A 24,598-nucleotide genomic window follows, 5' to 3' on the forward strand; every position below is an offset into this window, starting at 1 on the left:
TCATCAACTCGCAGGAGCGGGTGAACATTCTTTTTTGCGAGAATGTTAAGGCGGCAGTAGTCGACGCAAAATCGTCACGTGCCACCTTTCTTTTTAAGGAGGATCACAGGAACGGCCCAAGACTCGATGATAACTGAATTATTCCTTGTTGCAGCATGTCACGGGCCTGTTCACCAGTTAATGTTATGTCCCTAGAGCGATACACCGCATGACTTCTGTCGAATCGGATGTGCGCATAAGGCATTGATAGTGTGACGGGAACGGGAAGGTGGAATCTGCTGTTATTGATCTCTAGAGAAGTCAAACACGTCCGCATGCTTAAAAAAACAAAAACAAAAAACTTCCTTCAATATCCGAAGTTGTTGGTGGGTAGGGATTTGTTGATCATGTCCAGGAATTGAGATTCGGTCAGGTAACGACGTCTAGTAAGACGATGAATGGCTCAACTATCCACTTCATCAGTGGCGGGATATCATTAAGCCAGCGTCTTCTGTCGGCCCTCATTGAAGACCCACTGCGAGATCCCAAAGTGTGTTCTGTCTCCGAAGACACCGTCGTTTCAGCGATGTCCACCACCTCGTCACAGAGTTAGCAAAGCTAATACCGGGGCCAGTTGGTTGATCATTATGCGAACGTATTCACTAAACGCGGCACAAGAAGACAATACGCACACGACACAAGCGCAAACTAACAACTGTTTATTCCTCACGGAAGATGCGTTTATATGCGAAACGTCAGTTTTAGGCAATGCAACCTTGCCGTCATCGAACACGTGACCATCACCACGACCACAGGACCACAATTGTACGTAAGCAGAAAGAAAGGATTTAAAGAGAACTAGCTGAAGCGTTTTTAATCGAAAAAGCGGAAAATGGAACGCGTATAAGCACTCCTTCTTTTGCACTCACAAAAATCGAAATTGATATGATAAATGCAGATGCTGGGTTGTGGTGATGGTCACGTGTTTCATGACGGGAAAGTTGCGTTGACTAAACACTGACGTTGCGCATATAAACGCATCTTCCGTAAGGAACAGGCAGTTGAATCGTTGAGTAAGCAAGAAAACATCTAATCGAAGCAACTCTGCTGGCCACACGAACAAGCGAAACATAATCGAAAGGAAGAAAGACCTTGAGGTACAGTAAACTACCTGACATTACAATGGAGCAAGTTTAAAACAGCAAGAATGCTAAACTTATCGGGTTCGAAAGGTCTGCATCGCGATACTAGAAGCCCACTTGGTTCAATATTTTTCGAATCTCTATGCATTCCAGGCCTCCGTGTCTTCGCCAAAGCATGCAAGTTCCGATACCCACTGTAGGATGTCACGAATGTACTGAACTCTCATTGCACTTACGGACCATGATAGCCTTAACAGAGTGTGGTCTTAAATGGTTTTGCACAACTTGTACAGTGTACGCGCACAAGAGGCCGAGCAAAGAGGAGAGAAAAAATCAGTATTTTAAATTTGACATGGGCTCAGTACGCGTGTGCGCTAAATTTGGAAAATTATGAGTAAGTGTTCACATCGGAGTAACGAAAACAACAAGATGACTCGCCTGCACGCGGCCCTATGAAACTGTGAAGCAGTGCAAGCGACACTTGCAATGACACCCTTTCTTTCTCCAATTTCCATCGACAAGGATTTTGACGCCAGGCCCTTAAAGTCGGGGATAACATCAATGTGATAGAAAGGGCGATTCAGTTGAAGTTATTTGACGGTAAAAAGGGGCAACACAAGTGTCGCTCCTATCTAGAGCGTGGAGTGTACAATTTGCTCTAATCATAGAAGCTTATATGCAGTCATGGCAAATACGTCATTTAGTTACCAACTCAGAGTAGCCACTAACCTTGCACGGACATTTATAGTATTGTTCTCACTGCCCAATATTAGCCTTTCCCTTGGCTCATAAGAGGTAACTCCAACCTTTCACTCTCTCGCATCGGGTGTATTGCCATACAGGATATGTCCTCGAGAGTCGCAGCGATTAAGTTGTTCAGCTCATAAAAAAAGGCTGGCTACGTGTGTAGGCCTTCAGAAAGGAAGCAATCGTCACTATGCCGCTGTTATTCTTGCGGCCTTTACTGCTGTTCGAACTCGCAGTCGCCAATGTGTTTGATGTGGATTTTTTCAACTCGAAAACAATCCCTGGAGCCTTTCCACAAATACAGTGGGCTACTCTTGTGGCTGGGTCTAAAGGGTACCACAACTAGTGGCATCAAGCGGATGTATGTCATGCCCACTAGCTACTGCACGACCGCGGCGTATATGAGAGGAACGAATTGTTGTCATGATGTGCGACGACATCACCAACAACGCAGAGAACCCGATGCCTGGGGTAAAAAAAAATATGTGAGCACTTTACCAATCTAAAGTGCGGCAATTCTAGCTGCGATTCTAGCTTCCATACCAGTGGCACCCCCAGAGGCTTCTACCTTGCCACACTGTCGATCTAGACGACGTTGTTGGCGCTTGCGGTCTGCTTTTCTCGCCCCTTCTTCTTCTTTAGCTTCTGTCTTCTCTTGTGGTGGCACAGAGGAGGCGCCACCAGCGCGCGCGCCGTTACCATAACGACCTCGGGTGTGACGCCACCCTCTACTGTCGCCATATCGACACATTTGGTTGTTTTTTTGTTTTTCGCTGTAATTGGCTATAATTAATTAACTAATCAATCTAAAGTCATCAACCTTAGCGTGGGGGGTTACATTCTGCCTCCTTTATCAGATGATATTATTCGTTTTCGGCTATCTTGATTAGTTGCCGCGTTACTCGTGGAAGACAGCGTTAAACCGGACGCACAAGTATGAGCCATTAAAGGCTTCCGCCTTAATACTCAACCACCCCGAGGAACCGAACGTGTACCAAGGAGTTGCGAAGGACTACACGGGAGACCTGGTGCCGCCGGACAACTTTCTTCACATTCTTCAAGGCGTGAGGGTGAAGGGTGGTAGCGGCAAAGTTATCGCGAGTGGTCGCAACGACTACATCTTTATCTTTTTCTCGGGACATGGAGAATGGCGGCGCCCTGACTAGAACCCAACTCATTAACAAGATCTGAAAAATGCGCACAGAGCGCAGATTTCGGAGAATAGTCATTTACATTGAGGCTTGTTTCTCTGGATCCCTGTTCGACCGCCATCTTCGCAACGGCTTCGATGTCTACGCCATGACGGCAGCTATGCCTTACCAGAATTCCTACTCCTGCTAACATGACTGCTACAGGAAAGTGCACCTGGGCGACGAACACAGCGTCAACCGTGTGGAACACGCGGAAGAAAATGATTTCATAGTGACCAGTCTGCGAAACCTGTTCACTCATGATAAGAGGACAACAAATGGAAGTGACGTCATGGAGTGCGGTGACACTAGCTTTGAGATGCCTCGAGCCAGCATGTTTTTAGAAGAAGAAAGCCGAAGCAAATCACGCGTCGGAAAACGATGTGTGTCCCCTCATCAAACACTGATGTGCCGATAACTATTTTGAACAACCAGCTTGAGAAGACCATAGAACCGAGGGCAAAAAGGTTGTAGCAAAAGCTTAAAAATTCAGTGGATAACAAGGCTTTCCTCGGAAGCAAGGTCGCCGAGATAGCAGCGTGCATTGCTAGAGGCAAAGAACGTGTCAAGAACTTGCTGCTGTCATCCGAGAAAAATGCAGAAAACGTGAACTGCTATGATGAAGCTGTGAGATACTTCGGCGTTAAGCGCTTCAGCCTATCTGATAATCCTTACGCGCTTCAACATCTCCGGGTGTTGGTGAACGCATGCGAGTCTGGTTTCCCGCTGAAGAATATCACTGACGCCATGGGCACTGCTTGCACTCACCCGACCATGAGATGTATAGAATAGTTACAGTGTGTGCTCCTATTTGCAAGCTTTTGGCAGCTCCTATGCTGCATCCGCCCAAAGCCCGCTGAAAGAGAGACCAGAATAAAAATTACTTATTTCTTCCCTTTTGTGGATCTGTATGTACTAGAAATGGTTTCTCGTTTGCTAGAATATCCTATTCTGCGCGCTTTCTTTCTTTTTCCAATATTACCTAATGTCGATCTCCTATGTTTTGTTTAGAGCAAGCGGGCTGATTTATGTTTTTGATTCATGGTTTGTTGGGGTACTTTAGTCTATGGCTACAATGAAGGTTGTGAAAGCCCGTCGCTTCCGGCATGTGTAGAAATAGCAACTCCGACGGGTTAGCCAGACGCTTCCACAGTTCCATAAATCAGCATTCCGGCATGCGGTCGGTGTATAGACCGTTGTATCTGTTGTTGCGACTACAAGATATTAGTCAGAAACCGCAGAAGACTCGCAGATAAATTTCCGACTCCTGCGAAAAGTTTCTATTTTCGACTCAGTGTAAGTGGCCCTCTGTTAAAATGGCACGGTTTGTATGCGGCGAAAATTTATGCGGAAATGCATTTATGTGGCCTCTCGAAGCGACCTGCTAACTAAATGGGGCATACTTTTTGCAGCGCAAGATTAAACGTTTTCTGCCTAGCAAAATCCCCCTGAGTTATCTAGCCTATGCTTCATTCGTCCTCAGCAAGATCTTTAATAATAAAACATGCTTTCTTGCGTATTATTGGAAGGGTGGGGAATACAGCGTTACTATTAATATTATTACTATTATTTATACTCGTTATTATTAGTATCATACTCAGCGTTTCTATTATAATGTGCGGCACAGGATTGATCAGTGCCAAAGAGAACATGGCAGGTGTTGAGTCCGACGACATTACATCATATACCGACAATTGGGGCTGTTGTTGGAAATGTTGAAGTCTCAAATCGCGCTAAGCTGAATTTAAATTCCACACACATTGCATTAGGCAAAAAACTTTGATCCCTATGAGCATAAAAACTCACTTTGAAGTACATGGCTTGCTTTTTGACATGCTGATGCGCAAGCCCAGAAATTTATTGCGTCTCCTTTCGCGTGGAATGACCCAGTGAGCTTTGGATCTTAACACGTTGTGCTTTGTTCGTTGCTCGCTGCGGGCTCGAGGCACCGCCTCACTAAAAATTGTATGATCGTTGTATACGCAATAAAAGAATCGTTCTAGACTTTCTTTACACTTCCTCTCGTCTCACATGTACCTTTGAATTTCTCCCCTTAGCAACGGTGAACGTCGCTTAAAATGAACAGCCCTTGGTTATATACGGGATATCTGGCATAAAGAAGAAAGTAGTAACTCATATGAATTCAAAGAGCACAAAAGTATGGATCATGTTATGAAAAACCACCAATCTCTTCTTTAACCTATCCGCTTCACAACATCCAGCGACAGGCGCTGATATGTAGATTCTAGTGATGTAAACAACGAGGGGTAGACTACGTTGCGAACAGAAGATGTACAACTGAGGGCTGTCGAAAATATGCGCAGCCCTTATAATGCCCAAACTTTCCTTGCTTTTTTCACCCACAGTTTTCCATAGCTGGGCGGAAGTATTCAATTTCAGCAACACTAGTGGGGCAACACACGAGAAAGAGAACAGAACGCTATTGTTTTCGTCCAGGCATGCTATTCTTGAGCGGGGATAACGTGTCGCTTCCGTTCGTCAACATGCACTGCTCTGATTTCGTTACCAAAAACTACAGAACTGGTCCTAGGTTGCTTGTTGATTGGGAACAATCTCTCTCTCAACCTTTGTACGTACTCTCGTGTGCACTATGCGAGTTCTGCTTTCCTATCTTTAAATCCGGCGGGGAGCTCATGATGTCGCCGTGAATAAGCAAGGATAAGATACAGCCCTATACAAAACGGAATTGATAAGAGAGAATCTGTCAAGTTTCCAGACCAAGATTACTGCAGCTGGTATCACATAGAAATCAGAGAGGCGAAGCGCAGATCTCTCGGCATAATAGTTAACGTACATTTAGGATGAATGAATGAAGTTAGCTGCAGAATAACAATAGCTAGGAGTGCGTTTCCTAGGCCCTTTCTAACTGTGAACAACCCTCAACAGTATGCCCTGGTAGACGGTGACATAACCAGTGTATTCTACTGGTACTTACAACGAAGTCGAAATCTGGGTAATGAAGAATGCAATTTGAAATTTATCTATCGTAGGCGCTACGTTAGATTACGGGGAAATGAATGCAGAAGCAGAGCTAAGCAAAAACAATTGGCTTGCCTTATGTTGAAAACGGGCATACACAGAGTACGCTAAGGCAGGGGTATACTATAGTTTGTACTGATGGTATTAGCAAGCGATATTATGTAACAGTGTAAGGTGCTGAACGACATTACTTGGCTAGCTTAAAAAGAATCAGTCATAAAACGTTCAGCGGTAGTAAGGGCTATGGTTAGCAAAAAGCCTTTCTGGACTCTGAGCTATGCCAATAAATATGCTTTCTATGTTGCTCCACATTATTCACTGCAGTAACTGAGATGGCTGTGACACAATTAAAAGTACATTTGTCGGAGAATGATGCGTAGAAAGCGTTGGCGTTTCTTCGTCAGAATAGAACAATTGTATGCAACCTTTCTTCAGACACTGGGATCCTGTTCCCTCTAATGTAAGTGGCATTCAACTACACTAGGAATTTAGAAAAAGCACGCTCTGAACAGCATTATTATCAGTCGATATATAAATAACACTTCAGTCGAAAAACTCTCATCTGGAATAAAAAGGCATACTTAGTGTTTTCAGTGTTTAAAGATAAGTGGTTACTGTAACACGCTGGCAATATTCGTTGCAGTTCGTTACTTATAGCGATTTCGATTACCGGAAGCCAGTTGCCGCTAGACGGGCTCCGGGAAGATGCTTTAAATAAAATTACCGTATGCATGGGATGTTAAAGGGCGCTGCTTCATGAATATGTTCAAGCAAGCATTGCTTTAATGCGTTTTGCAGCACTTGAGTTATTTGTAGCCAAAATTTGAATTCTGCGTCGTCGTTTATCTCTCATCTCGCCACTTTTTGCACGTTCAAAGGTCGGCGTTCCTCTGCCGGCCCCTCGACTCTGTCCACCGCCAGCTGCCTACGAGTGCGGGAATTCTCCCGGGGGATGGAGCTTCCTGATCGCATGCGTGACGTCTGAAAGAATCAAGCCAATAGCCGCGTCTGATCCCAAATACGCAGGATCGTGAGACGAAGGAGGCTGCGAGCATAAAAAAATCGCGTGAAAAGGCTCGCGAAATCTCGTGAGCGATTTTTTGTTCTCTGCTGCATGCAGAAGTGCAATATTTGGCGCAAGTGTTCATGACGTGTGAGCGTAGTGATTGAAGCAAGTTACGTACTCTCCTCAGAAGGTGTTTGATAGCAGCGCTAAATGCCAGTACATTGTCAGGTGCGTGCATCAAAACCTCTGAGCACTTTGGTGCCCTCGAATTGTCATCGATAAAAGCAGAGAATGAAAGCGGCCCTAAAATAAAACTTTGTGGCACACCTCAAGTAAATTTTTGGTATTTAGCATTCAAGTGCTAAAAGGCTAGTTGTTTTTGTCATGATTGCAACACTGAAAATATTGAAGAGTCGTTTTTCTTACGCCACATTTCTCGAGTTCCGTTAACAGAACAGACCAAAAATTACTGTCAAAGCCGTTTCTAATGTATACAGATACGCAAAGTAAAAAAGCTATCATTATGAAGGGCGCATAATGTAAGTTGTGAAAGAGTCAATACAGCTGTATACTTTGATCTGTTAGAGACGGAGACATGTTGCGAGGGGACAAATTGTAGTGTTAACATCAAAAAACGTTTTGGGTTGACCAGAAAATTATTTTTCGAACAGCTTATTCATCACACCCACTATAGATATTGGCCTTCAGCTGGAAGTGCTATTGGGGCACCGGTTATATATATTGGGAAAAATTTTGCAACTTTTAGAATATCAGTGTAACTGCCAGAAAATAACGCGCGTTTGAATATTCAAGTTAAAAGAATAATTGGGAAATGTATGCTGCCCCACATTATCTCTGTCTGTATTCCAACTGGGCCAGCATCTTTTTTCGTGCCCATGACTGCTACAATTCTTAGCAGTTCATCGGCTGCTATGTTCGAAAAACACATTCAGGTTTAATAATCCCAGGAATGATTGATGTTACCAGTTCTAATGAAGTAGGTTTGTCTGTGTTCTGCCCAAAGGTTTCAAAAAATCGATTCAACTGATCGGCAGTTTCTGTTGACAGGTCTTCAGAAACAGTGTTTTCTTTTAGCCATTAATGTAGCCTCTCTTATTTTCTTCTAAAGAATAACATGATTAGTGTAATAAAGTTTCTTTTCATTTTCCCATCACTGCCACATATTTATTTATACTACTTATTCTGCCCTAATTTATCGGTGTTCGTTATCTAGTTTTAAATAATTTAAAGGATTGCTTTAAAGGATTAAAGGATTTCAGCAAAACTAAGTAATATTGCCAGTTGCTAGACCAACCTTAAAGTCAGCAACTATAAGTAGTGAGTTTTTGGGATATAGGAGAGGGATTAAAACTGTTTCCACAGGAGATACGAATTTCCTGGTACAGGAGTTTGGCAGGCGAGAAACTACGTATACAATGACATTAGCCTTAAGTAGAGCAAAAAAAAAAATGCTTTCGTAGATCTGAAACTTTGAAAGGAATCGGGGAGCTGTTAATTTTCTGTGCTGCTCTTAATAAAAAGAGCGAAGCCGGCATCAGGCGCGGTGCTTTGTCTTGGTAAAGATAGTGCCTTGAAGCCAGGAATGCCTTAAACTCCTCTTTTTATTTTCACTAGGCTTCTGTTAGAGTGGCAAGGTCGCATTGAAGAGAGTGCTGAGGTAAATGTCCTGTAAGCGAGTCTAAGTTTTATTCAGGCTACAGATGTTCCAGTAAAAAATTGACAGGTTGTAATAGTCTTGCCATTTAACGTCGATTGCTTTAATTGAAACAGCGATGATTTTAGATTACCTGAGAGAGATCTTCGCTACAGGCTACATGCAGGACATGCAAAGTTTCTGTTTTCAGCATCATGATTTTACCATCTGGTTACGCGTTTAAACTTTCCACCATTTTTCTATTTCGGCTTTAAACGCTTTCTGCAGCAGGAACTCGTTCACAGGACACCAGTGGTCGTTGATAAAAACTGCACCGCCATCCACAAAGCACGAAAGTTAGTGTCCAACTGTTCTTTTTTTTGCTGTTTTCAGTGTTATATTTCACACCTGGTGGAAGCAAACTTTACAGTGGTGTTTGGCTTACTTTCATCTTTTGTGGCAACACAATGCATATATCTTCAACACCTGGTGGATATATATTGACACCACTTTTCAAACTTCAACAGATTTGTTCTGTCATTGAATGCAGATCTTCACGTGGTACCAGATGGGCCCCACTGATTCCTAAGTTACGTCCACGACAGAAGCCACACATTCCACACGGGCACGACACAGGAAAAAGGGACGAATCTCTAGCGCAACGCAGGTAGTATGCGGAGAGAAGCTGCCCTGGTTTAATTGATAATTGTTTTTTTTTGGGGGGGGGGGGAGGAAATGGCGCAGTATCTGTCTCATATATCGGCGGACACCTGAACCACGCCTTAAGGGAAGGGATATAGGAGGAGTGAAAGTAGAAACGAAGAAAGAGGTGCCGTAGTGGAGGGCTCGGGAATAATTTCGACCACCTGGGGATCTTTAACGTGCACTGACATCGCACAGCACACGGGCGCCTTAGCGTTGCCCTGGTTTAAAAATATGATTTTGTTTCCACGTTCAATCTGGCGTCCTGCCAATCAAAAATACAAAACAAAACTCACTCCGCATGCTATTCTTGGAAGGAACTATCTTAATAAAGTGCTCCGGCAAAGAAGTATTTGCTCATAAAGAAGTCAAAAATTTTACCGCATGGTTTAATTAGTTATCCAGTTGATTAGGGCAACATTCAGTGCTAGTTTTATTCTTTAAGAGTGATTTTTCCGCCACCCGCACTTTGGCCGCCGGTCACCCTCGACGTCCGGCCGAAGCCCAAATCACCCCTCACCGCATCGCCGTCACTCGGCGGCCACCGGGCCCCGGGCGTGCTGGCCCCCGCGGCACTTGGACCCCCTCTTCGGGCAGTCCCCGCACCGCCGCCAGGCTACCCCCGCCACCTTGGGCCACACGCCGGCTCTCCCGCCACTCAGCCAGCGCCCGTCGTCCACCCCGCCGGCCCGAAGCCCGGAGCCACCAGCAGCGCAGGCCCCGGGCCAGCTGCTCCGGGACGTGGTCACGTGGACGTACCAAGCCCGTACGGACGCGCCAGTGGGCTACGTCTCGTGGCGGCCGTGGAAGCGGCAGGAGAGGGCGAAGAGGCTCACGCCCCCGGCCAGGCTGTTTAACGTCTTCCGGGGGCCCACCGTCGCCGACGCGGGCCAGCGGGCCCAGGGCGCGTCCCTGCCCCTGCCCCCGGGAGCCCTGCTGTGCCCGTGTGGGGCCGTGATGCTACACCAGAAGACACACAAGGCGTTAGACCTGCACGACCGGAGGACGCGCGGGGCCCCGACCAGGGACGATGTACATCGAGCGGGGCCACCCACAGTTCCGCGGCCCGCCAGATGCTGGCGCGAGCGGGCCGCGAGGCCGAATTCGCAGAGTGGCTTCTACAGGTTGCCGCCCGCGACACCGGCGGCCCGCCTGATCCGAACCTTGGCTCGCAGTCCTCGGCCGCGGTGGCGAATCCACGGAGCTGTGCTGACGTGTCTCGCATGGGCTCCCGCCTCGAAGCCACTTTTCGGCAGAAAGAGTCAGCCTTCGGGCTCGAATATTTTGGACGACATCCGGGCCATTGTCCAGTGCCTGCTGCAGCCGGATTTTGCCAATCTACGGACACCCAGGCATATTGCCGGCTGACTGCCGGCCTAGCCATCGAGCTCGACCTAGCTCGTCACCTCTCCGCCGGGAACTGAGCGCCCAGGGACCCGCACAGATGGAGTACGCCGTGGAAGGCGAGAAAATATCACCGTCGGAGCTCGAGGCCGGAAAATGGGAAACCATTGTTCGTTACCGCGACCGACAACGAGGCCTGAAGAATAAAGGGCCCGCATCAACCGACGACGAGCCTGCGCAGGGGCACGGCCAAGGCAAGTCTAATTCCAATTTTCCATCGCGAAAGAACGGGAAGAACCTACTTGCACTCAGCAAGAAAGCCCTTCTCCCGCGCTTACCGACCGACGACTACAAAATCGTTTGCCGACCACAAGGTTGGAATCTGAGGAACATTGCGCCCGGACTACTACTCTTCTGCGCCTGCGAGGTGGCCAGGCTGCCGTATGATACGGTGAAGAATGAAGACATTATCAGAGTCAATACGGCCAACAACACCTTTACGATATGCCCGCCCGATCGTCAACGGGCGACTGCATACGCCAATATTGAAAAACTGAACCTCCAAGGTCAAACCTACAACGTAACGTCGTACGTGGCGGCGCCCGAAGACTCGGTTAAAGGGGTCATTTACAACGCCTACGCGGGAGACTCGCCCGAAACGGTTCGCCAAGGCTTCGGAAACCGAAACGAAGGAATAGAAGTTGTGGATGCCCGAAGGATCGGGAAATCGAGAACAATACAAATCACCTTTTTTGGAAAGAAGCTACCCAACCAAGTAATCTATCAGTGCGGCGTCTTTCGGGTCCACCCCTTCAGGGAGCAACATGAGGTATGCTACAACTGCATGAGAGTAGGACACCGGGCCGATGTCTGCTACAAACCTACAACGAACCTTTGCCGCCGCTGCGGAGAAAATCACTCGCCTCCACCTGAGGGAGAACAGCCAACCTGCCAACCCGTATGCATCGTCTGCAACGGGGGCCACAACACAGGCAGCCGGAACTGCAAATTCCGGCTGATCAACAAGAACAAACAAGGAACGCGCCATGGCAACCAGACAACCAAGCAAGGGGACAACGACTCATCACTACACGGACACCAGTCTAGGCCCAGGAAGAAGGAACACGGTGCTACCGGAAAAGGAGGAAGCCACAGCCGGAACAACTCCAGCTCCTTCCCGCCCCTGGGGAACCCTGCAGGGAACGACAAGAGAAGCTCAAGCCGCGGACGCAGCGATAGCCGCTCCAATAAAAAGGTGAGCTGGCCAGCAGAGGCCTCCCAATCTATTGACGCTCGAGAGAAGGAGTTTCAGATCCAACTACAATCCCGAGACAGAAAAATTGCCAGCCTTAAAAAAGAGTTGGCTGACATTAAACGCCTGTTACAAGCGCATCAGGTACAGAATGCCACTGCGGCTAGAATGCCACCCACCGCGTCCCAGGATTCGACCAATAATGCGATGGAAACAGACGCTATTTGCCACACTCCCTCCAACGCGTCCCAGTCTTCAGCCCATAACGCGACGGACACAGACGCCAGAATAGCAACTAAAAGACCGCATCCTACAAAAGAAGGCGAGGAATCCAAAAGAAAGGCCGAGGCTTCGGAAGCCGACACCCCGCAGCCGTCGAAAGCGCCTACCAAACTCAGGGCAGACATCAATACTCTGTCAGAGAGAACTAGCGCTATATCAACAGAACAAGCAACCTTCCAAGGCCTCGTTACTACCAAATTTGCAGAGATAGATATTCGCTTTGCAACACTAGAGGGACAGGTACCCCAATTAGCCACCTGCATGCAGCAAATAATGGATAGGCTTACAACTATCGAGGCCCGCCTACCCCCCACCTTGGATCTGTCCACGACGCCACAACAATCTATAACCCAACATGGCACCACGCCAAAAATTTGAAATTTGGCAATGGAACTGCAGAGGCTTCCGCCGCAAGCGGGCCCACTTGCAGCTCCACATCCAACAAGCACCGTCTGTTCCAACCCCAGACGTGATTGCATTGCAAGAAGCTAGCGGCAGGGCTACACTGCCAGGCTATAAAGCATATCTGCCACCTCATTATGATACTAGTAACGCAGCCGGCTCCTTCACAGCCACTCTGGTGCATAGAAATATCACCGCAATTCAACGTTTTATAAATGATTCGGAAGAAGATTACACCCTACTTGAAATAGTACCAAGGCAAAAAGGAGGCTCAAATCTCTTCATCATTAATGTATACAACCCTCCCAGAAACAAAGGCAATGGACTCCCACACTTGTTGATAAACACAGTAAAGCTGGCTGCTAGGGCTCAACTATTAATTGTGGGAGACTTCAACGCTCAACACCCAGCATGGGGATATACCAAAGCAACTCCGAAAGGGAACCTGCTCTGGCAAATCATACAGTCACTAGGGCTCACAACGCTAAACAACCCGAGCGACCACACACGCATGGGTAACAGTGTATGTGTAGACACATCTCCAGACTTATCCCTCTCTAAAAACGTCAAGGACGCAAAGTGGGTCAACACCGGGCAAAACCTTGGTAGTGATCACTTCATCCTTAGCATCACCTTCCCCACGACAAAACTTAAAAACAAAGCAAAAGAAATACGAACCACGGATTGGGACAAGTTCAGGCCACTTCGCGACAAAACAGCTCCAAAGGAGATCTCTAACCTTAGCGACTGGGTTATCTCCCTGAATGAGGATGTCAGCTCCACTAGCGTTGTGGTGCCAGTTGAGAAGGAGGAGCCAGATTGCAGACTCAAAACTGTTACACCTGTGGCAGGCACAAAAAGGCCTCCAAAAACGCTGGAAGCAGCAAAAACACAACAAGCGACTACGCAAAAAGATCGTTGAAATCGAGAGGCGAATCGAGGAACATACACTTACTCTCGAAACACAACAATGGAACCAAATATGTGAAAGCGTCAATGGACAGCTCGGAAATAAGAAGACATGGCATCTTCTAAGACACCTACTCGATCCAGAACAAACACGTCCCGTGCAACAAAGTCAACTGTACAGACTCATACATAAATATGAGGGTACAACTGAAGACCTAATCAAAGAGCTAGCAGAACGTTATCTAAACACGGATGATAGTACCACACAACCAGACTACCGGGGGACTCCTAATCTAAATTTAGACGCAGACATCACAGACGCAGAGGTCTGGTACGCAATTGGAAAACTGCGGACAACATCTGCGGCAGGACCAGACAAAGTAACAAATAAGACTCTCAGGAACTTAGACGCAACGTCGATCGCGGCGGTTACAGACCTTATGAACAAATACTGGCATGCAGGCAACATACCACCAGAGTGGAAACACGCGAAAATCACTTTTATTCCTAAAGCGGGTAAGAAACTCAGCACTGAGAATCTACTCCCAATTTCATTAACATCATGCCTAGGCAAACTCATGGAGCATGTCATCCTCAATAGGCTCCAAAACTATGCGGAGGACATGAACCTCCTACCTGAAACAATGTTAGGATTCAGGGCCCAACTACCTACCTAGGACATTCTCTTGCAGCTTAACAAGGACATAATTGAAGCTGACGAGGGAACAGGAACGAAAGCAATATTGGGTTTAGACCTTGTTAAAGCTTTCGACAACGTCACCCACAAAGCCATCTTGACAAACTTGTCAGAAATCAACCCCGGAAAAAGGACGTACAACTACATCCGATCCTTCCTCACTAACAGAACAGCAGTGATAACGGTCGGAACAATAGAGTCTGCCCCAATCCAACTAGGAAGTAAAGGAACGCCACAGGGCTCCGTCCTGTCCCCTATCCTTTTTAACCTCTCCCTCATCAAAATTCCCCCCAAACTGGCACAAATACCAGACCTACATCACACGTTCTATGCAGATGACATCACACTTTGGGTAACCAAATGATGCGAAGGCTACATAGAAGACACACTCCAAGCAGCAGTGGACATCATCGAGGCATGCGCATGGGATTCCGGCCTCACTTGTTCTGAGCAAAAATCTGAACTCTTCGTGATCCGTCGTAAACAAAGAGGTAGGCGTACCACGACATCCCCCCCGCAAATAAACGTCTATGTTAATGGACGATCTGTCAAAGAGGTACAGACCATGAGAATACTGGGGTTGTATTTACAAACAAATGGACAAAATACTGACACACTCACTAAGCTAAAACGCACGGTAGAAGCGACGGCGCGATTACTCCGCCGCATAGCTAACCGCAGACAAGGGGTGAGGGAAAGATATTTATGCCGCCTAGTGCAGGCCTTTGCGCTGAGCAGGATTCTCTATGCCACCCCTTATCTGAAATTTTCGAGAACAGAAAAGGACAAATTGGATAGCATGATACGGCAGGCCTATAAGGCTGCGTTAGGACTCCCACTAAATGCCTCAACCGAAAGGCTTATGAGGTTAGGAATACATAACACCTACAATGAACTGAAAGAAGCCCATTTAATGGCTCAAACAGCGCGAGTAGCCAATTCCAGAACTGGCAGGAGTATTCTTACCAGGCTCGGAATTAACTTTCAACCTACGAATAACGATGCTAAAGTAGACTTACCCCGCGCCTATAGGACGGCCCTACTAATCAAACCACTCCCCAAAAACATGCACCCCTTACACCATGAGGGTAGAAAACAAGCACGAGCCAAAGCCTTACATAAGAAATACAGACAGTGCGCTGCAACACTTTATGTAGATGCGGCATAATACAAAAATACCAATGCCTTTGCAGTTGTGGTTGTGAACGAGAATGGTGACCACATCGTCTCGGCGACAATCCAAACGAAATCCTCTGAAACGGCAGAAGAGGCGGCTATAGCCCTCGCCCTAGCACATACCCAAGGGAGCATCATCCTCAGCGATTCCAAAATGGGTATCAATAATTTCGCTAAAGGGCGAATTACAAACACCTCCCTTAGAATCCTTAACGCAACCAAATTCTCACCAAATTATTCCGAATTGATATGGGTCCCAGCCCATTCGGGGAATCCGGGGAACGAGGCAGCCCACAATAAAGCCCGAGGTTTCGTCGACCGGGCAGTGGATGAGTCTGGCTCCCTGAATTTCACGAAGGACTCAATAATCACATATCATGATCTCACCAATCATTTTAAACTAGAGAGGAGAATTTTCCCCCCTCCAGACAAAAGACTTACTAAAGAACAAGAGGTTACGTGGCGTCGTCTACAGACAAGATCGATACGCACCCCATCACTCCTCGCGCACATTTATCCAGATCTTTAGAACCCAAACTGCAAACACTGTGGCCAACGTGCTACCTACGATCACATCCTGTGGGACTGCAAAATAGAGCCACCTCCGGGTGATCTAGTCACAGCTCCTTCTCTCGAGCGGTGGGAGACCGTGCTGGCTAGCTCTGACCCCAGAACGCAAGTTTTGGCGGTGGAGTGGGCTGACAAAGTCGTCGAGGGCTATGTACTCTCGACCACTTAACGCGACCTCTTGCCAAGCTCTTCCCGGCGAATAAAATGTTTTACAATCACCGCGGTGGCTCCTCCGTCTTCAGCAGCGGCGCCTCCCGCCCCGAGCGACGAGGCCCAGCACCCGGACCCCAAGCTGCCGGCTCCTGCGCTGGCGGCTGCGGAACTGCCGGCGCCCGACAAAGAAGCAGGGGCGACGACCGCGGGGGGGGGGGGGGGAGGGGCTTGAAATGGACCTGGACCTGTGGTCCTCTGAAATCGAGTAAAGCTGTTTGTGCCTGCTTCTGTGTTCGGGAGGCTTCTTAAGTAGTGGAGGATGTGGGATACACTGGTATCCCCTCCTTATCCCCCGCGCCAGCGGCGAACGGGATCAGCGGCGAACGCGCTGGCCACCAGGAATGTGGAGAGAAGGTACCCCTGCGACTCTGCTCATTTCCGCCCCAGCACTGACGTGACGTCACGGCAGCGCGCTGCCTTCTGCGGAGAGGGTAGCATGCCTAAGCTTAACGGCAACGATTTGCTGCTAGGGAGGCAATGACCGAGGGGACAAAAGGGGAGAACGCGCGGCGGGAAGGAACTCTCGCTGCCGAACCTGACCTAAGTGCCCCAAGGGACCCCTTCCGCTGTGTCCGGCCATCGAACACCAACGACAGACAACGTCAACGACCTGGTGAGCTGCTGGACACCTATTTTACTGATATAACATGCTTCCGCAGTGTGCTTTACCTGGCGTTAGGATATTAAACTATTTCCTAGCGCGACCTGCCGTTGACAATTTCGTCCGGACCTGCCGTGGCTGCGACTATGCGCCACGGTTTGGGGAAACGTGTTGCGTACTTGAGTAACGTCTGGGTGTAGCTGGCACGGAAGCTCGCCTTCCCGGCTGGCTGGACGCAGAGTGACCCCATACAGGGCAGGCGAATCGCGCCCCCTCCGGGAGCTGCTATTGGTTGCGTGCATAAATTTAATTGCGTTGCAGTTATTATTCCTACAACGAGCCCTAGATTTGTTAAGTATCGTCAGAAATTATTTTTGTTGGGCATTTCTTCATGCCACGATTCATCGCGTAGTAAAAGCGAACTGTAGCACATTTTATTCACACCTACGGAAGCGATACAGTTTGAGAAGGCGGCCTGAAAAGAGCAACAGTAAAGGTAATGGCTCGGTGTCCCCGATATGTTCCCATTATCATGAAATGAAAATGAAAATTGGTTTTGGGGAAAGGAAATAGCGCGGTATCTGTCTCACATATCGGCTGACACCTCAACCGCATCCTAAGAGAAGCGGGAAGGGGGGGGGGGCTGAGAGAAGAAAAGAACAAAGAGGTGCCGTAGTGGAGGGCTCCGGAATAATTTCGAACAACTGGGGATCTTTAACGCTCACTGACATCGCACAGCACACGGGCGCCTTAGCATTTCGCCTCCATCGTAACGCAGCCGCCGCGGTGGGGTTCGAATACCGGAACTCCTCATCAGTAGCCAAGCGCCCTAACCACTGAGCCACCGCGGCGGGCAAGGTTTTCCGTTTTTGGTACCCACACATATCTAGCATTCTATTTGTGTGCGCTCCAGCCCCTCAGGCTGTTTGTTACCTCTGTTTCAACTGTATTGAGGCGAGTCATGATTGAGCCCGGTGGCCAACCAACACGGCTATCTAAAAAAAGCAAGCAATCTGCAAAAGTGATTGAAGATTAATTGCTCCCCGCAGTAACGATATTTATCATTTCAGCGGAAGCTGGCAATTATAGGACAAACACGAGCGCCAGTGTTGCTTTCCGTTAAAATCTTGCATAGCGATAATAATAACAATAATACTTGGTTTTTTGTGCGGAAAGGAAATGGCACAGTATCTGTCTCATATATCGTTGGACACCTGAACCGCGCCGTAAGGAAGGGATAAAGGAGGGAGTGAAAGAAAGGAAGAAACAGGTGCCGTAGTGGAGGGCTCCGGAATAATTTTGACCACATGGGGATATTTAACGTGCACTGACCCCTTCCCTTACAGCGCAGTTCCGGTCTCCGCCGAGATGCGACATACTGCGCCATTTTCTTTTCCCAACGGCCAATTTAATTTTAATTTATTTTAATATTACTGTGCATAATTTAGTATTTTTAAATGTTAACTAGAGCTGGTGACATACTGGAAGTAGTCCAGGACGACATCGTGCACAATAAACTGCAACGCACAAGCTCTGGCAGCAGCCCAGTTCATGTAACAGTGCGAGCTCGCCCTTAGCTGCTAAAAATAGATGCATTTAGCGATCAGTGCAAAGAAAAATGAAGACAGAATGGATGTGCTAGCCGCATGCTGTGTATGAAGGCACCCTGATTTAATATAAAGCGAAAACCTCAGTTGGGTCAATCCTGTCCTCTTGCAAGAGATACTGGGCGCGATACTTCTAAGCCGAAGACCCACCGCTGATTCATGATGCGCAAAAGAAGTGAGCTCCATAATACTAATGAGAGTGAGTACGTTTCCTCATAACTTATACATTATGAAGTGCCCATATCCCCAGCTGTAAAAACAGACTACAGCAGATGTATTGTGAAAGCATTCAACGGCAACAGATCTGACTTATGCTTGCCGGATCATCATCAGAGAAAAAATAGTGAGAAACCCCCTAAGGAAACGGGATAACGAAATAAGCCCTCTGACGTCCTTTGAGCGCTCCTGTGAAGAAGTCCTCAGGGCGCTGTTCAGCGTTTTTCATTCACCTGGAATTCAAGTTCCTAACGAAAAGACGAAACTGAATTTAAGTCAATCTCCACCGCCAATGGATAGCCACATGACAGTAGAGTCCTCAAAGGGCAGAAATAGAGGAACAGAGCAATATCTGAACTCTTTTATCATTAAGCGGAACGAAACACTGCTGAATTAACATAGGACGGAAATATTGTGCGGCGTAGGGTGAACCGGCGGTCCGATAAAGGGGCAGATTGAGAGGTAAGACACATGAATAAGAACTGTACTGTACTTCACCCTTCATCCAGAAATTCGCGGCCCAAAAGCGGACCTGGATGACATCAATGTAGACTGCACAGAGAAAGATCCCCCCTCCCCACCTCTTCTCTGGCCCGTACAGCACTAATGACCCGGGGCCACCTTTGGGGCATTATAACTAAGGATGTGCATAGCGAGCAGTTTTCGACTGTAGACTTTGGCGCCCTTTAAAACAGAGGAAGCACCTTCAGCACCGATCGCTATGACAGCAAAAGTCCTCTGCGCTGTAAAATAAAAATAACGTGGAAAAGCAGTGGGTCTTTTTTAGAAGAGATGAATATCACGGGAAGACATTACTGACAACTTTTGTCATTATAATATAAGTTGCATTATTAATCCACTCCAACTGCGTAATTTAGATTTGTGAGGGCACCGAGCGCTATCCTATATATCGCTTGTATAAAAAGAAAAAAACAAACCGTTTGCTTCCTTTAACTAGGGGAACATGAAAACCGCTACACATTTCGCCTAATGACTGGCGGAATGTCATGTATTCCATAGATCATAGGAACTAGCGCCTCAGAGTGTAGTTGTTTTTATTTGATTTCTGAGTCTCCAGTCGTACCGAGCAACTAGTAGTAATCTTACGCGCTAAGAGTTTTTCTCAAGCACTTCCCTTTCCTTATCAGGTGAGTGCGGCTCCGCTTACCGGACTCCGTGAGTGGCCTCCGTTGTCGGCGATTGCTCAAGCGCTTCCTTTTATGTGACTCTCTGCTTGAAGGCAGGCAATTCGAAAGCAACCATGAGAGTGTCGAGTGTCTTCCTACCTCTCCTGACGTTTTCTGTGACCGCCGGCTCTTTGCTGGGGAAGCGCAATTTTACTGAATCCCTTGGAAGTGACAAGAAAAAGATCTGGGCCTTACTTTGTTGCTGGGTCTAATGGCTATGAGAACTATCGCCACCAAGCAGACATCTGCCATGCCTACCAAGTGCTGCGCAATCATGGTGTCCCGAAAGAGCGCATCGTTGTCATGATGTACGACGACATTGCCTACGACGAATCAAACCCGAAGCCTGGAAAAATATACAATCATCCCTATGGACAGAACGTGTACAAGGGAGTTCCGAAGGACTACATCGGAGATATGGTGACACCGGAAAACTTCCTTGACGTACTTCAAGGGATTGAGGTGAGCGGTGGTAGCGGCAAAGTTATCGCCAGCGGCCCTGAGGACCACATATTTGTCTACTTCTCAGGGCACGGAAGCACACGTCTACTGGTATTCCCGAATAATAAGTTGCTCTTAGCCAGTGAATTCCTTGATAAAATCGAAGATATGCATGATGACTGGAGTTTTTCCGCTATGGTAATTTATATCGAAGCTTGTAAGTCAGGATCCATGTTCGATGGGATCCTTCCCACAGACCTCAATGTATACGCCACGACGGCAGCTAATTATAGCCAGAATTCTTATGCCTGCTACTATGACTCTTACATAAAGGCATACTTAGGAGACGAGTACAGCATTCATTGGACGGAGGACTCTGACAGCATAGGTCCTCTGAGAAGAATCAGTCTTGGTGACCAGTTCGAATTTGTGGCCCAACAAACTGAAAGAAGCTCGGTTACGATGTACGGCGACGACAGAATGGAGAATGCTCCTTTAAGCGACTTTCAAGGCGATAAGAAGGCGAGGCCTATCATTGTTCCCAAAGTGCCATGCAGGCGCACTTCAAACCGCGATGTGCCCGTTTCCATTTTAACGCTTGAACTGGAGAGTACCACAGATCCGGTAAGAAGGACAATTTTGGAGGAAAAACTCAAGAAAACAATGGATAACATGGAGTTTGTGGACAAGAAAGTCGCTGAGCTCGCTATGTTCATCGCTGGAGGGAACGAAGATATCGCCAAATCGCTGCTGTCATCTGAAAGAAAGGTGAAAAACTTTGAATGCTACGAAGACGCAGTGCTCTACTTCAACGTGAAGTGCTTCGACCTGTCCTCGAACTCTTATGTTCTCGAGCACCTCCGCATCTTTGTCAACGCATGCGAGTTCGGTTATATGGTGGAAGATATCACTCATGCTATGGACGCTATCTGCTCTCACCCAAGCATAAACGGCACAGTTTAACAGATATGAACACGTCTTTTGGAAGAACTTGTTCCTCATTCCTATGCATAATGTGAACAAAGTGGGGCAATGAAAAGACTAGAAAAACTGATTACAGCAGTGGACAAGAATATTTTTCAGCAAAGTAGGAAACTGTGGTGATGGGTTTTCGATTGGATGTTTTTGTCAGCGCGATTTACTCTTGTATTGATCATTTGTTTCTGACGAAATTTTAACTTTTTCTTGCGGTTTTTGTTTGTGCTAGTATGCAATAAATGTGACTACAACGGTTAACTTCACAGGACTCAGAGAGTCCACGAATGGAAGAGAGAGCTAAGCAAACCGTAAAGTTCTTGCTGTGCTCTGCATTAAACCTTATTTGAGCTGTTTCATTAAGGCAAAAGCCTTTAATGGCTCATGCTCCATCCGTCCGTTGCGCTCTTGTGCCTATGGCCTCCGAGAGCACCCACGCGGTGGCGCGGTCGGGTGATTTCGGCGGCCATGTTGCGCCATTGGCAGTTCACTGCGCATGCGCTAGGTGGCACCAGCGGCCCCGTTTTTTGCCCCTCAGCTGTCGACCAAGTCGGGTGGCGAGCAACCTCCCTCCTGGCGCTCGCTTGTATGGAGTCTCAGAATGCGGGCAAACGCAAGTACTTAACATCTAAACAACACATCAGTGACACAAGCAGCAACACTGCGCTAAAGGCTTCGCCTCACCGCACTTTACGTCATCAAAGTGCCGCCTTGCATTTTTTATACTTTTAGAATGATCACTCATTAAATGCGACAATACTGGACTGATAATGAGGTTGTAATAATCACCGCATGTGCTCAGACTCTCCAGGCAGGTTAGCATTGGTGTTGCGCCAAATTTAGTGTTGGCATCCTCTTGGATTGAGTGCTGACGACCATTTATTTATCTGAGCTACTGGCGGTTCAGCGGAGGTCCCGCATATATTTCGAATGTGTTCGTTGTGCATTACAACAGTTTAGGCTTTAAAGACTCTTTACATGCAAATGTAATCCTTCACATAGGCGAGTCGGAGCTCCTTGCACAATTACTAGATCGGGTCACCCAAAAACGCGGCCAAGAAAATACTAAATACGACTGCAGGCTGAGAGGCGAAGTTTTAGTCAACGTCCTTGCCAGAGCCCTTGTGTATTTTTTATTTGTTTTCGCCAATGAAGGAGACAAAAGCGCAACTAAAAACACCCAACGCGGTGAAAAGGCGCAAGGTATTTATTCTAACTCGGTGTCTGAATAGAGCACTTGCAACGTGGTATTCCAAAGGAGCAATTTTAAAGCGATAGCTTCGAGGCTCGAGTTCAGCGTAAAATGCGCTGTCTGCAGTGTGTCATGAAACCAACGTCACGTCGGCGTTGTGTGAAGAAACGCACGTCACGAAGGCATTCTGTCGTGAACTCCACGTCAAGCGTAGGTGTCTAGAAGTGTATCATATCCTCTTTGCTTGATGTGGCATATATAGTGGGGGCGGCATGCGACAGCCACCGGAAAACCCACGCGATCTGATGTACCCAGCTGCTCCGACAGATGGCGCCGCAGCCGTACAAAGAATTGTGAGTGCGGAACCTGCATCCCGGTGGAACGCTCTTTTGTGGCCATGTCAGTACGTGTGCAGTGCTGTGAGTACTGATCGATGTGTGAATATGCGAAGCATTGTGCGCGTAGCTGCAGTGTGCAAGAGTTCAAAGACAAGAATGTGGAAAATGTGACGTCATAAATGTGTGATGGTGAACAAAGAACCGTGCCTGTGTGTGACGAGAAACCGCTCAAAGGATCCGTTAACGCTGTCTGTTCATATCCTTAAAAGTGGAACTTGGGTGTCCCCTTATTTTTGCCTCTGTTCTTTCACGCGGGTAATAAAGCCGTTGCTCGAAGGCAGTTGTGGCTGCCGTATCACGCTGGAGTAGCTTGTAACAGGGATGTAGAATTGAGTGGCCAACAAGCTTGACGATATCATACTTCACTGGCTGTCCCAAAGAACACGAGCTTCGCAAAGCAGCTAGTGCAGCCCTACTCTTCTTATCTTGTGTTGCCGCTGCATCTTCCTTGTGTTACACGAAGCTTGTCGCGCGAGAGAGCTACTCTCTCCTATCGTCTCCGCCGAACTCCCCCTGCATACTTGTGTAACTGCTCAGATTCAACGTGCCGCATGATCTATCTCTTACAAAAACGGTCTATAGAGAGTTTATAGATTTCTTATATACTCTATTGCCTTCCTTTAGATATTACTTTTGGTCTATTGATAGTCTACAGACTGTCTATTGACAAAAGTCCAATAAAAGTGTATGGCCACAAAGGTATAGATTCTCTAAAGACTTTGCATAGGATTTGTATTGCCTGTAGACTGTTCTCTAAGGTTTGTCTAAAGAGAGTCTGTGGACATTTTAGACAGAAGTACGTGGACAGTCTATAGACTGTCTAAAAGATTTTTGCTAAAGATGTGCGTAAAGTGGGCTGTTCTGGGAGATGTGAATGGTCTCTTTTTAGTGTGTCAGCGTTTTTGTTGCGATCGCAAGACACTTCCCCGCAACCGGAAGAGCCTGAGGAAAATGGACCTGAAAGAAAACGAGAAGAAACACGGGCGTCGTTTCACTATATCGAACAGGAACGCTTGGCCGCATAATCAAAGTAGTAGGGTTAAGTCGAAAGTTTTTTTTTTGTGTGCTGGCAACACTGAGATTTAGCCCCATGACACTGCCAGTTTGAAGAGGGCGCGTTTTTCGAGCAAGAAACACCCCCCCCCCCCCGGGGGTGGGGGGGGGGGCGAAAGAGGAACATCGAAAGCTGGAGTGCCACTTATATCGGCGCCTTATCGAACACCACGCACACTTGCACCTTATCAACCTGCATCCCACGCTGCCTTATCAGAACCAGCGCGACACACTTCATCTGCATCAGTGCAATCCTCTTCAAACGTCCAGGCATATATACCGTAAGCGCATTGGTGCTGATATCACTATCAGCACCTATGTTTCTTCGTATACGACAAAGCTGTGCATAGCGGCTGCTTCAAAGGTGGGATCAGAGGCTAGAACGCCGGTAGCGGCGGCGTCTTCAAAGGAAAGTACCACAAAATCACGAGACTATAGCTATGGCTATCGAGAGGCGATAAAGACTTTTGCGGGGCTATGTTTGCAATTGCTCGAGGAGAGATTTCAAGTGACAGTCGTACGTAAGAGAGACGCCGGCAGGCTGTCTGATGTGACGGGCTCGGGTGGACAGAGGGAGGAGGCGCGTCATGAGAACGAGCTTATGCCTTTGAGTTCGGAAGAAGGGTGCGTTACCACGGCCCATCAGCTGGAGCGTAGTCAGCA

The 24,598-nt window shown here is 47.5% G+C and overlaps 1 protein-coding gene and 1 pseudogene across 1 annotated transcript in view; one reads left to right on the top strand and one right to left on the bottom strand.

The window, feature by feature from the left end:
- Positions 1–24,598, bottom strand: part of LOC144101480 (uncharacterized) — a 252,786-nt gene that overhangs the window by 102,979 nt on the left and 125,209 nt on the right. The window lies entirely within an intron of this gene.
- On the top strand, positions 434–23,051 carry LOC144101485 (legumain pseudogene; annotated as a pseudogene).

The sequence above is a fragment of the Amblyomma americanum genome, chromosome 8 (assembly GCF_052857255.1).
Source record: "Amblyomma americanum isolate KBUSLIRL-KWMA chromosome 8, ASM5285725v1, whole genome shotgun sequence".
In the NCBI taxonomy this organism is placed as follows: domain Eukaryota; kingdom Metazoa; phylum Arthropoda; class Arachnida; order Ixodida; family Ixodidae; genus Amblyomma; species Amblyomma americanum.